We start from the raw sequence: 12,843 nt of genomic DNA, 5'->3' as shown, positions 1-12,843 counted from the left end.
AACCTATTGTCCAAAATATTTCCTAATTTAAATTAATACCAAATTACCTAAAATACTTTTTGGTTAAGATTGGTCAAACTCAACAAACTAGTTGAGTCAACCCAGCCGAGTCAACCCAGCCTCGTATACGAGGCGTATACAGATATATGCAGGGTGTATTATGTTTGACCGAGAAGTCCGGGTGAAGACTGTGTATATGGAGCATACCCTTTGGTACGCCCAATGTACGCACCTGTTCAGCCAACCAACTCATTAAGTGTTTAATACATCAAGAGTGTTACACCCCAGAACCAGGACGGCGGAAACATCCGTGGGTGGATGACTTCATTTTGTAATATCATAACAGTTGAATATGAATGAAACATAGCATTACAAGTGACATACATTGAAAATACAAACTTACATTGTTTACGTATTGTTATTTTTCAACGGTTACACACAAAAGTGAACAAAAGTAAAATTTCATGAAGTAAAATTTCATGAAGTCTATAACATCCCATTTAAAATATAATAATTAAATTATAACCCGGAACCCCAAGAAGTAATTCTAACTATTATTTCATATTATATTAAAGCCAAAATCAAATAATAATTAGTGGGGTGTTGGTTTTGGGAAGCCAAATGATGATATCTGAATCTTCGGGGGTTAAAATGAAATTTCGGGAGTTATTTTAAAAAGGAATTAAGAAGTTAGGGTGTGTTTGGTAATTATTGTACTTGAATTGTAATTAATTATGAATGATGGGGGTTATTTGGTAAGTTTTGGGATTTTAATTTGAAAGAAGAAGGATAGGAAGGGACTAGAAGTGGCAATAGGGACAAAGTTGGAGATGGGTCGGGGTGCGTATAAATGCCTTACACATGCATCTCCTAACCCTAACACTAAGTTAAGTTGCTAACCGCTACCTTATGCCACCGGATTCCCCAAGCCGCACCACCACCCCTCTTCATATACATTTTCCGACCGGCGAAGCGACTTGTTGCTATTACGACGGGCATCGCTGCCTTCTCTTACCGTCCTTCGTTGTTATGTTCCAACCATGATCACCGTCACTGTAACGCTACTGAAGATGCCGTGTGCAACTCGCATGATCGTGGGAGGCCGACGATCGGAACGTGTTCACTGATGGGTGGTCGTCAGTGACAAGAAATCTCCGGGAAACCAACTTCTGTATGCTGGTGCCCGTCTAGTGATGTTGTGTTCCAGCCAACTGCCGTCGCGCACCACCGTTATTAAGGGTGGGTGTGTGTGCTTGAGTCGTGTATCGCAAGTATGGGGGTGTTTTTGGGTTGCTGATTTCGATATGGATGCTTGATGGAGAGTAAGACCCGATGACAAACCACCATGGCCACCGGCCATGGTGGCTTCCGCCGCTAGCAAAGTTGTTACCGTAGCTGCCTTGTCTTGTCACCACCAGCCACCATGGGAGGTGGCTGTGAGTTGTGTGGGTGTGTGATTTTGCTTCAAGTTCATGTTTAGGTGTGTGTGGTTGTGTGTCCATTCGTAATATTTGTGTTTTGGTTAGTCGGGATTCACGGAAAAGCAACCATCATCACCGTGAGGTGGTGGTTGCCACCATCTACCACCACCGACGACCATAAGGTGGTTGTGTGTGTATTTATTACCTTAGGTGTGTGTTTATTTTGGGATTAAAGATTTGTACAATGTAATTAGAAAGTGTAATAATAAAAAGAAAGCTCAAAACCACCATCGTGAGGTGGTGGTTGCCGCCTCTTGCTGCCACCGGCCGCCATGTCGGGTGACGATATGCCTCGTTTGTATTGTGATTCGTTTGGGATGTTTGGACAATGGGCTGAAACCCTAATGGGCCCAATGAAGCCATAATTGATTTAAAAGCCCAAATGTGTGACTAATGGGCCTAGTGAAACCCTAATGTGCCTAAGGATCCTTAATTGATCAAAGGACCTAGCTATTGGGCCTATTGGGCTATGATGCAGTTGGAAACCCTAATTAGGGTTTAGAAAACCCTACTATTGGATTTATGGGCTTTAGACTTCAAGAACCACATTTGGACCTTTGGAATTGGACTATGTATTAAGCTCAATTACACTATATGATTTATTTAGAAGAGTGATGGACTTAATGGATTAAGTCCTTAATGGGTTAAGTGTGAAACACTTAACCCTAATCGTCATTTTATGTGAAACCCTAATTTTGGGATTGATCGTGACTGCACGAGAATTAATTATTAAACTTAAAACAATAATTAATAATAATTGGCAAATTACCCTAAGGCAATATTGGACTTATTTGATTAAGTCCTTAATGGGTTAAGCAAGAAACACTTAACCCTAATCGTCATTTCATGTGGGAACCCTAATTTGACTTGAGCCTTTAGCTGTGTCTTCCTATTGGGCCTTGGTGGTTGGAGATGGATGGACTATCCAAGAATAAGTAAATGGACCAAAATATAATATTAGATGAGTTTTAGGGTAAGGCCCATGTGAAGGACTTGGGCCCAATTTGAAAAATTAGGCCATAGATGGGCTATAGTTTGGGCCTTTATGATTATGAGATATTGGGCCATTAGAAATGCCAAATGTTTGGACTGGACTAAATGGTTGGGCCTGTGGAATAAGGTCATGTAAAGGCTTGGGCCCAATTTGGAAAATTGGGCCATATGTTGGGCTTTAAGCTATAGTTGGACTTTTGGACCTTTGGAGTGTGAGTTGGACCTTGGGATTGGAACCTAATTATTAATTGGGGGTTGTTTGATGTTGGCAGTTCAGGAATCTGTCAACCAGTAGCTGGAGTTTCATCCGCGGGACTTCAGCATTATTAGGTGAGTGATCCTCACTATACTCAAGGGTCTAAGGCACCAAGGCCGACCCTTTGGATTGTTATCTGGTCAAGTTATTCTATTATGAACTGTTAGATCAGTATCTTGGTAGATGGGATGTTATGTGCTATTACGATCTGTTAGATCAGTATCCTAGTAGATAGGAGGTTATATGTTGTTATGATATGTTAGATCGGTATCCTAGAGTGTAGGATTATATTATATGGTATGTGGTATGATCGGTTAGATCGGTATCCTGGTAGATAGGATGGTATTATGTTCTATGTGGTATGATCCGTTAGATTAGTTGTTGTCTATAAACTGTTATGTGATTATCTGTTATATGTACACATGTTTGCTTAGCGGTTGAGGCTTATTTATATGTGCAAAAGCCAATAGACCTAATGATTCCAACCTGTTGGTTGTGGGCCGTGAGTATTCCATCCTGAGGATGATTGGACTCATAGTATTTGGGCATTCCAACTTGTTGGTTGTAGGCCTAGGGTATTCCAACATGATGGTTGATTGGACCCATAGTGTGTTGGCATTCCAACCTTTTGGTTGAGGGCCTGGGGTATTCCAACTCGATGGTTGATTGGACCCATAGTATGTTGTTTATGATTATATGTGTATTTTTGTGGGTATGGGTATTTTGGGGGAACTCACTAAGCTTTGTGCTTACGGTTTCAGTTTATTGTTTCAAGTGCTCCGGATAGGGCTGTAAACGAACCAAACGAACACGAACAAGGTCTTGTTCATGTTCGTTCGTTTAAGTTAGCCGAACAACAAACGAACACGAACGGATAAACGAACGAGATTTTCTTGTTCATGTTCGTTCATTTAACAAATTACTTTGTTCATGTTCGTTCATTTATCTTCGTGAACATGCAAAACGAACATAAACGAACAAACATAAACGAACAAAGATAAAAAAAAAAACACAATTGAACTTATATGAACATAAACGAACATATAATATAGCAATATAATAAAAAATAATTGAATATAGATGAATATAAATAAACTTAAATGAACGAACATAAACGAACATAAATGAACATCATAAACGAACGTTCACGAACATAAATGAACGAACGAGACCATTGTTCATATTCGTTCATTTAACTAAACGAACGATAATTTTTGTTCATGTTCGTTCATTTATTAAATAAACGAACATAAACAAACTTCCCGCCGAACAGTTCACGAACGGTTCGCCGAACGTTCAGTTCGTTTACAGCCCTAGCTCCGGATGTCTTGGCAAGGCGAAGGCGTGACCGTACACATCCTCATGTTTTGTACTTATGGGTTCTGGTATACTTTGATATTAAACTATTTTGAAAACATTATGTAATAACTAATGACTTTTGGATGTTTGAAAAAAATATAAATTGGCTTGATTTTTATGGGTTTTACAAGTTGGTATTAGAGCCTTGATTTGAGTGAATTGGAGGAACACTCGTGTGAATCCAGTCTCAAATCAAGGAAAGATTTTCAAAATGATTTCTAAATGGTTTTCAAAATAAGTAAAGGAGGATGCCAGGTGTACGATCAGCCGGACCCAGTAAGTAGACCGCAAAATACCATACAGTTTTTCATTATGTGATATGTTAGAACAGTATGCTAGTCCTAGGCTAGGGATCTTCAAGAATTGCATGATAGAATTTTCTGATTACATGATGCCTGCTAGCCTAGGTTTTCCTTTATATGAGATTGACATCATTACTGTAATTGCCTAGTTTATATGTCACGGTTATGATGGGTTTTAAGCATAAGAACAATCACATGTGCTCATACAAACCCTAATGCTTGGATCTAGGTTTCCATCTTGAACATGCAATGAATCCAAGACTTATAAACCCTAATCTAGCATACATATATCAAAACTAACATATGGAATCATATCTAGATGTTTACCTCTTCAATGGAAGCTTGATTCTTCTTTCTTGGAGCTTAGAGTCACAATTGTAACTCATCAAATGGCTTAATAATTCCACAAGCAACAAGGCAATATGAGAGAGGGTGAGAGATGCTAAAATCTACCCTAGGGTTCTCTTGAAATCAAGTGTAGCCGATTTTCATAACCTAGGTGTCATATTTATACTGTAGGCTGTTACGGGTTTCAGTCTAAACCCTAATGGACAGCTTAGCCACCAAGCAACCCAATGAACCTTCTAGAATAAGGCCTTTGACGAAAATATGATGGATCCCCATCATAATTTCGTTCACCCTTTAGTCCATTACGTTTCCCAGCCCAAAACTCAATTATCATACATTTGATAGTTTATGCCCCTTTATTTAATTAATCTCTTTTAGTCACAAAATTAATTCCTAATTAATTTATGACCAATACTAATTAAATAAATATGATTTCTCCTTTAATATATTAGGATATGTCCCTTAAGATAGATGTTGTAGGGACGTAAAGTGAGGATAACGAGAATGGGTATCGGGTTGTTGATTGATGAAATTAATAACTTATTTATTGTCGGTTGAAAATCATATGTGCTCACCAGGCTCCCAAGTCTGACCCAATCAGTTTCTTGTATTACAAGTAGTGGCACAAGAGCATAGTTGGATGATTGACGAGGGACTATGGATTATAGGCAAATATATATAAATATATGTTGTATGGTTTATGTTGTTCTGTTTATGCTTTTGATCTGTCGAACATGACATCCCGAGGTTTTTATATAATGAAATACATTTCTTCGGAAATGCTTTGATAAATCTTTATCACATTTATCTTTAAGGGACAAATTCCGCAAAAGTTCTATTTAAAATATTACTCTGATTTTCAAACGAATAATAAACAAATCGGTCTTTCATGCCATGAAAATGGGGATGTCACATCACTGGTAATTGCAAAGCGAATGATAATGTTATAAAGAAGTGCTATTCGGATATGATCAGATGGTATATAGCTGTTCGCAGTACTTTGCTCAGTCTCATGACTAAGCTCTTCAACACGTAGAAACGAAAACAATAGTGAAGATTCTTCTTTAATTGACACAAATGGGGAGATTCTTGGGTCTAATGGATTGCATCAATTGTTTATGTTTTTTATAGTTCATTTTGTGTAGCGATTTGGGCCTATCTAACTCGATTATTTATGTGCTAAGATTTAGCTATATATAGTGCATCCATGCACCATAATTAGTGTTAATTGTTTGGTAACCCTAAACGTGCCTTTACAGTAGTTGTTCTTGATCGAGCTCTTCTAAGGTATACAATATAATCATTAAGCACATTTTTTATCACGATTCTTGTGTTTTTGGATTCTTATTCCTCTTTTGAATCTATCGATCACTCTTTATTGTTCTAACATTCATTGCTTAACATTTTAAATTTTAAATTTTTTAATACATGAGGATTTAATTTCATTTATTTTAACTATTCAGATAAGTTAAAATTAATTCATATATAGTTATAAGTTAAATTTTGAGTAACTAGACACATAAGCTATAATTTTTATAATAACTTTATATGAGAATGCTAACTTGAGAAAACTAACTTTAATTTTGTTGTGCCTACAATATGACAAAATAAAGGGATTAGGTTGTTGTTGTAATATATACAATGGGAAAATGGGTATTTCTTGAATTATGTTTCTTTCAAACATTTGCATGAACTCTCTATAGGAATCCTAATTAATGGACAAAATTGATCACTTAATGTTAAAATTGTCAAAAAAAAAAAAAAAAAGGTAATAGACATATGAACTCTCATGGAAATTTCCTCGAAGCATGGGAAGTTAATTACCATGATGATGCATACTAATGAAGAAGATGAGATAAACAATGCTTTAAGGTAAAATACCACCTGTTGTTTCTTATATTTTATATTTTTAATTAGAGTAGCAAAGGTATTTCAAGGTTACAATTATCATTTCACTAAAATTTCTTATCTTATGAGCATTTTTATGTAATATATTGCAAGTTTTGGATTGAGAGCTTTGTATGATATGGTAACCATGCATTGACCTACATGATTGTAGGTTCAATATTCTCCTATGTTTGTAATGTTATTGCATTATGTTTATGCAAAAAGATTTCCATTCTTAATTTTCATACGTGTTCTAGATGAAATGTACTTTTTTAGTTTTCAAGAAAATTCATGTACGATATCGAGGGAAGAAACAATACAAAATCCTACATATAGGTCTCTTACATAACGGATTCATTGGTGTTATCACACTAGCAACCAAGAAGTGCATTCTTACAGAATTAACTTTGATTCTTATACAATTAACTTTGATTCTCAAGGAATTAACTTTGATTATTAAAGAATAAATTTTGTTTCTTAAAGAATTAACAGTAGTGGCGATGGTAATGAAGCCTTGAAGGTGGCATTTTTATGCAAATAATAGATAGCAAGAGATGATGGTGATCTAGGTGGTAATGGATATAAATAGGAGAAAGTTGAAACACAAAATGTTTTGGATTTTGTATTCTTCAAAGAGATCTCTAAAATTATTTAAATTCTTCAAGAATTATTCAATTGTATGATTTTTTTTTGTTTTATAATATTCTTCAAGAATTGTTTCAATTGTAAAAAAAAATAAATAAATAAATAAAATAAAATAAAAATAAATAAATTGTGGGTGCTACGGTGCTAGAACACTTCATTTCTTCTAGAATACTTTAGTTAGCATAAAGAAATAAATTTGTTAAACCATTTCTTAACCATAAAGTCTACAAAATTATTTGACTTGTTAATTTAAACCGATTCTTAACATTAAATTCTACAAGAATATTTAATTTTTTGTTACATAAATTAATTCTTAATCAATATTCCTTAAAAATATTTTAAGTTTCAAGAAAGAAGAGTATCTTATTCAGAAATTTCAAATTATATTATTTATTTTAGAATTCGTGAATATTTTTCCTGGAAACATGTGATTACTTCTCATATTATATTTTGATTTGTATTAAATTTTAATTTATTTAATTTTTAATAAATAATTTAACTTAGTTGGCTAAAATGTCTAGAATTTTCATTTCTCTCTCTTAATAAAGTGTCATTATTATCCTTTTAATTAGTTAAGTGTAATTATATAATACTTGTCATCACATTTTAATACCATTTACCTGCAAATCGAAACCTTTCATTTTTTTAATCTAATGGATATAATTTAATCATTCATTCACATAATATTTGTGAATCACTATATATATATATATATATATATATATATATATATATATATATATATATATATATATATATATATATATATATATATATATATATATATATATATATATATATATAAGAAAAGGTCATATCTAAAACAAAAAAGACTCTAGAAATTATAAAAATGCATCACAAAAACTTAGTTATCACAAAACTTATTTTTTTATTTTACTTTTTATATATAAAAATCACAACTTTTTTTACATTTTCCCTGAAAAAAAAAATCATTTTTTTGGCTTTTTTTTTTCAAAAAAAAAAAAAAAAAAAAAAATTTCTACAAGTATTTATAAAAACTTGTGAGTTTTCATAATATAAAATCTAAAAAATAAAATTGTGATCTCTAAGTATTTTTTTATGCATTTTTATGATTTTTAAGGTTTTTTTTTAGAATTTTAAGTTTCCATGTAACCGAATCCTCTATATATATATATATATATATATATATATATATATATATATATATATATATATATATATATATATATATATATATATATATATTGGCTATAAACATTTTATGGGGCTGAATTCCAAAAAGTAGACATAAAAAATCGGATTTCCAAGCACAGGCATCGAATTTGCGGAGGTAAGCTCTGAGGGCTCTGCGCAATTCATAGTAGCTCAGTGGAATGGCAAAATCGTAATTAAATCAAGGGTATTAAAGCAAAAAAGAAAGAAAACTCGTTGAACAGTTGCGTGGAGGTGTCTCCACGGACCTAGTTCGTAGGTCTGTAGATTATAATGAGATTTCTTATTAAGATCGGAATATTATTCCCTCCTTTTGTTCCACTAAGTCAACATATCTTATAAAACCGATTAACATAACGAGGAGGTTTATCACTTACTGATATCGGATATTTATAATGAGATTATTCGCTCTTTTGGTATAATCTGGCGGATTGTAATAATTATAACCTATATGATTAATCAGGATTATTACCGGGAAAAAAAACCCTTCGGTTAAGAATTTCACAAAGTTGCTAACGAGGTCCACGATGGCACCTCTGCGGAACTATTGATCGAGTTTTTTTTTGTTGATACCCATGATTTAATTACAATATTGCCATTCTACAAAGTTACAGTGGATTTTAAGGAGCCCACAGAGCTCACCTCCGCAAAATTTATGTCTATACCTAGAAATTCGATTTTTTGTGTCAATTTTTTGGAATTGAACTCCAAAAAATGACTATAGCTAGTGTGTGTGTGTGTCTGTATATATATATATATATATATATATATATATATATGGATGGTTAAGTTTATATGATATCATCATACTATATAAAACATATAGATGCAAATTCATTTTGGAAATAAGAAAATATTTTTAAAAAGCAAAATAAATGAAAATTTTCTTAAATTTTTTTTAAATATTATTATTGTCATTTATGTTATCCAAATAAAAATTACAGTTTTTTTTGAAATATTATAATATAATATTATATTGTAAATTTTAAAATCGAATTTTTAATATGTTATAGTATTATACTAGACTATTAAACTATAAATATTCAAAAAATTCTAATAGAATATTAGAATATTCTAACAAATCTAACAGTAAATTATTAAAATATTTTAACATATCAATCAATTTTAGTAGAATATTAAAATATTTTAGCGTTCTAAAAATTCGATTTAGTTTTTATAGTGTTATATTCTATTAAAATATATCATATATATTTTGAAAAGTAATTAATTAATTAAATAATTAATTTATTTTGGATAAATTAAATAACGAAAAAATATTTATTTTTTTCCGGATTTGTCGTTTTATTTTGCATTTTACATTTTTTTTTATTGATCTCCATGATGAGTGGCTCGGATCGCGTCCTCATGTCTCATACATTTATAATGGTCTCAAATGAATATATATATATATATATATATATATATATATATATATATATATATATATATATATATATATATATATATATATATATATATATATATATATATATATATATATATATGTGTGTGTATTAAAATTGCCAAATTATATTAAAATGAGCAAGAAGCAAGAAATATTAATTACAACCAAATAGAAGCTAAATCAGGGTTATAAAGGTAAGCACTTCAACGAAACTTATCTTTGTGCCACATATTAGAAATAAAAAAGACGTTTTATCTATCACATTGAGAAGTAAAGATTTTAATGGTAGCACCGTTTCAAAAAACACGAATTATGAAAATTCATTAAACACCAAAAAGTAAGAAAATTGACTGTATTAAAAGCTTTTTGTTGTCCATCCCTCAATGAAAGAATATAAGACCAAGAAAGTAAAGATTGTACATAAATTTGATCTAGAAATCAAACACCCTACTAAATAGCAATACGTTTCCATAAATCAATCAACTAACTACTGTAATGACCCTGAAATCAAGGGTAAAAATTTCATTTTTAATATAGCTAAAACATTGATACTATTAATTTCAATTCATCATTAAGTAAAATATTTATCAGAGTTCATCCAAAAATCATTCATTGCGGAAATCATAGGTGTGTGTACTGCGATCAATCTGAGCCCTTCTTTTCCAATTGATGATAACTGAAACCAAAACTGTAAACCTTTGTCATACCCCAAAACCGAGAACGGTGGAAACGTTCTGGGGCGGAGGACGTCATGTACAGTATCACAACAATGAATAGTAGTAAACAAGCAACAACATTATCCATTGCATTAATAATATAATTTTAATACAAGTGTTCTGACATCTTTAATAGACACTAAAGTATAAATCAAAATGAAAGACGAGTCTTGAACGAGATCCATCTTCTCTAAACTTTGCATCGGTACCTGTCTACTGTTGACCTGAGGATACAAGTTATTTTGAAAGAGAGTATCAGCTTTAAAGATGGTGAGATCATAAGTATTTTAGTGTCTGTATTTGTAAGAAAGTATTTGTAAGTATGTGAAGTGTAAGTATGTAAAAGTTTTGAACCTCCTAGAAAACCCTATGTTTCCTACTAACAGTAGCCTTCTACCAAGGCATCTAGTATCTGCGTGTGACTCTTGTAAGAGTGTGTGTTTTCCCAAATCTAACCATCATTAACCAAAAATGTAACTTTTACATTACCGTGTATCGTGTGAATGTTCACGAAGTGAATGTAATGGGAAAAATATTATAGTACTGTAGTATTGTAATAAGTAACTACTGTTGTACTAACTACCTTAAACTAATTGTAATTTAAAACACCATGTGATAGGCCTGTACCCTGCTACCGACTCAATGGTAAAACAACAATGTAAGACGTCGTAAGAAATGACATTTGCCACCCGTAGACTTGCAAGTCCCACTGTAGCGAGCAGCAAGGTGTAGGATAGTCAATCCAGTATAGATTTATACGCAAACTCATACGCTCCCCAATTAAGGAGATTCTGGATACAAAAACGGTCATGACAGGTAGTGCCATGCCCCGCTTAGTGGCTCAATTCGCATGCTAGTTATTAATCACATGTGATTGATATAACAATTATCATGATTCAACTTGTATCCCCCCATAAAGCATTTAAAAACATTTAAAAGGTTAATTAAGGGGTATGAACTCACCTGTAGTGAGCGGATCTGATGGAAGTGTCAGGCAAGTGCTTGGTGTCAAGTAAAGACTTAAACACACACAATGATCCTAATAACATATCAAGACATATGTATATATAAAATTAGTGATAATAACACTAATTTAACATGTATAAACATCCTAATTTGAGGAAAACACTTTGGTCAAAGTTTTAGGAGGCCATTGGGTTGCAACAAAGGAGTGAAAGACATTATACGGGAGTTTATGGTCAATGGACCATGTTTGTTGGAGTTTACGGCCCAGGGGAGTTTACTCCTGGCCGTAAACTCTTAATTGGTCACCAAAAGAGGCTTAAAACTACAAAGGCTTAAGTGGTTAAGTGCTCCAAAGGTTAAACAAGTGTTTGGGTGAGTTTAAGGTCCAAAAATGACCCTAACTTGCGTTTACGGTCTATGGACCACTTCCCCATGAGTTTACGGCCGTAAAATGATGGTAAGAAGTACCATTTCGTGAATAGAGGTCCTTAGATCAATGGTGTAAGGTTCTAGGCTACTATCCAAGGCTTAATAAGGTGTTTAGGGCATCAAAACACACTTTTGGGGATTTTACGGTTTTGGGAGATCCCCAAACCGTAAACCCATATTCAATGGGGGGGTTTTTGTGTTTTTCATGAGCTACACTCACCAAGGGAAGGTTCTATGCTCAGTTCTAAGCATAAAGAAGGAGTTAGGAACACTTTGGCCCCCAATTTAGGGTTTACGGCCTAAGAAGATCTTGGGCCGTAAACTCCTTTTTCTTGTGATTCTTGGGTGATTTCAATGATATCTAGACATGTAATTGTTGGATAAGGTGTCTAAGTCCATAACTATTTCTGGTATGTACTTGACCCGACCCGGCATGGTCCATTTGGGTTGCATGGCACCGTGCAATTGGATAGACTAAATGAGAGAAATAACACTTGGAGATTATTAATATATTATAAGTTCTAATATATTAATAATATTATTTGATTAGTTTGATCAAGAATTAATTTAGAATTAATTATGTGATCAGAAGATAACTAATTTAATATATGGGTTGATTATGTAAATCATCCATATCTTGTATAGTGGGCTAAGAGGCTCCATGGATTGTCAAGTTGGGTTCCACCCATTGGATGCTCCATGGGAGTTACAAACCTATGGGTCATGGAAATGAAGAGTCATGACACATTAGGGTTTAACCCTAGATGTGTCAACACTATATAAGAAACATATTCTCCACCAAAATCGGCTACACTAAGAAACAAGAGGGCTTGGCCGATTTTTGAGAAGTGTGTGTTCTCTC

This window comes from Lactuca saligna, chromosome 4 (genome assembly GCF_052625555.1).
Source record: "Lactuca saligna cultivar CGN05327 chromosome 4, ASM5262555v1, whole genome shotgun sequence".
NCBI lineage: Eukaryota > Viridiplantae > Streptophyta > Magnoliopsida > Asterales > Asteraceae > Lactuca > Lactuca saligna.
Note: the sequence above shows the minus strand (reverse complement) of the source record.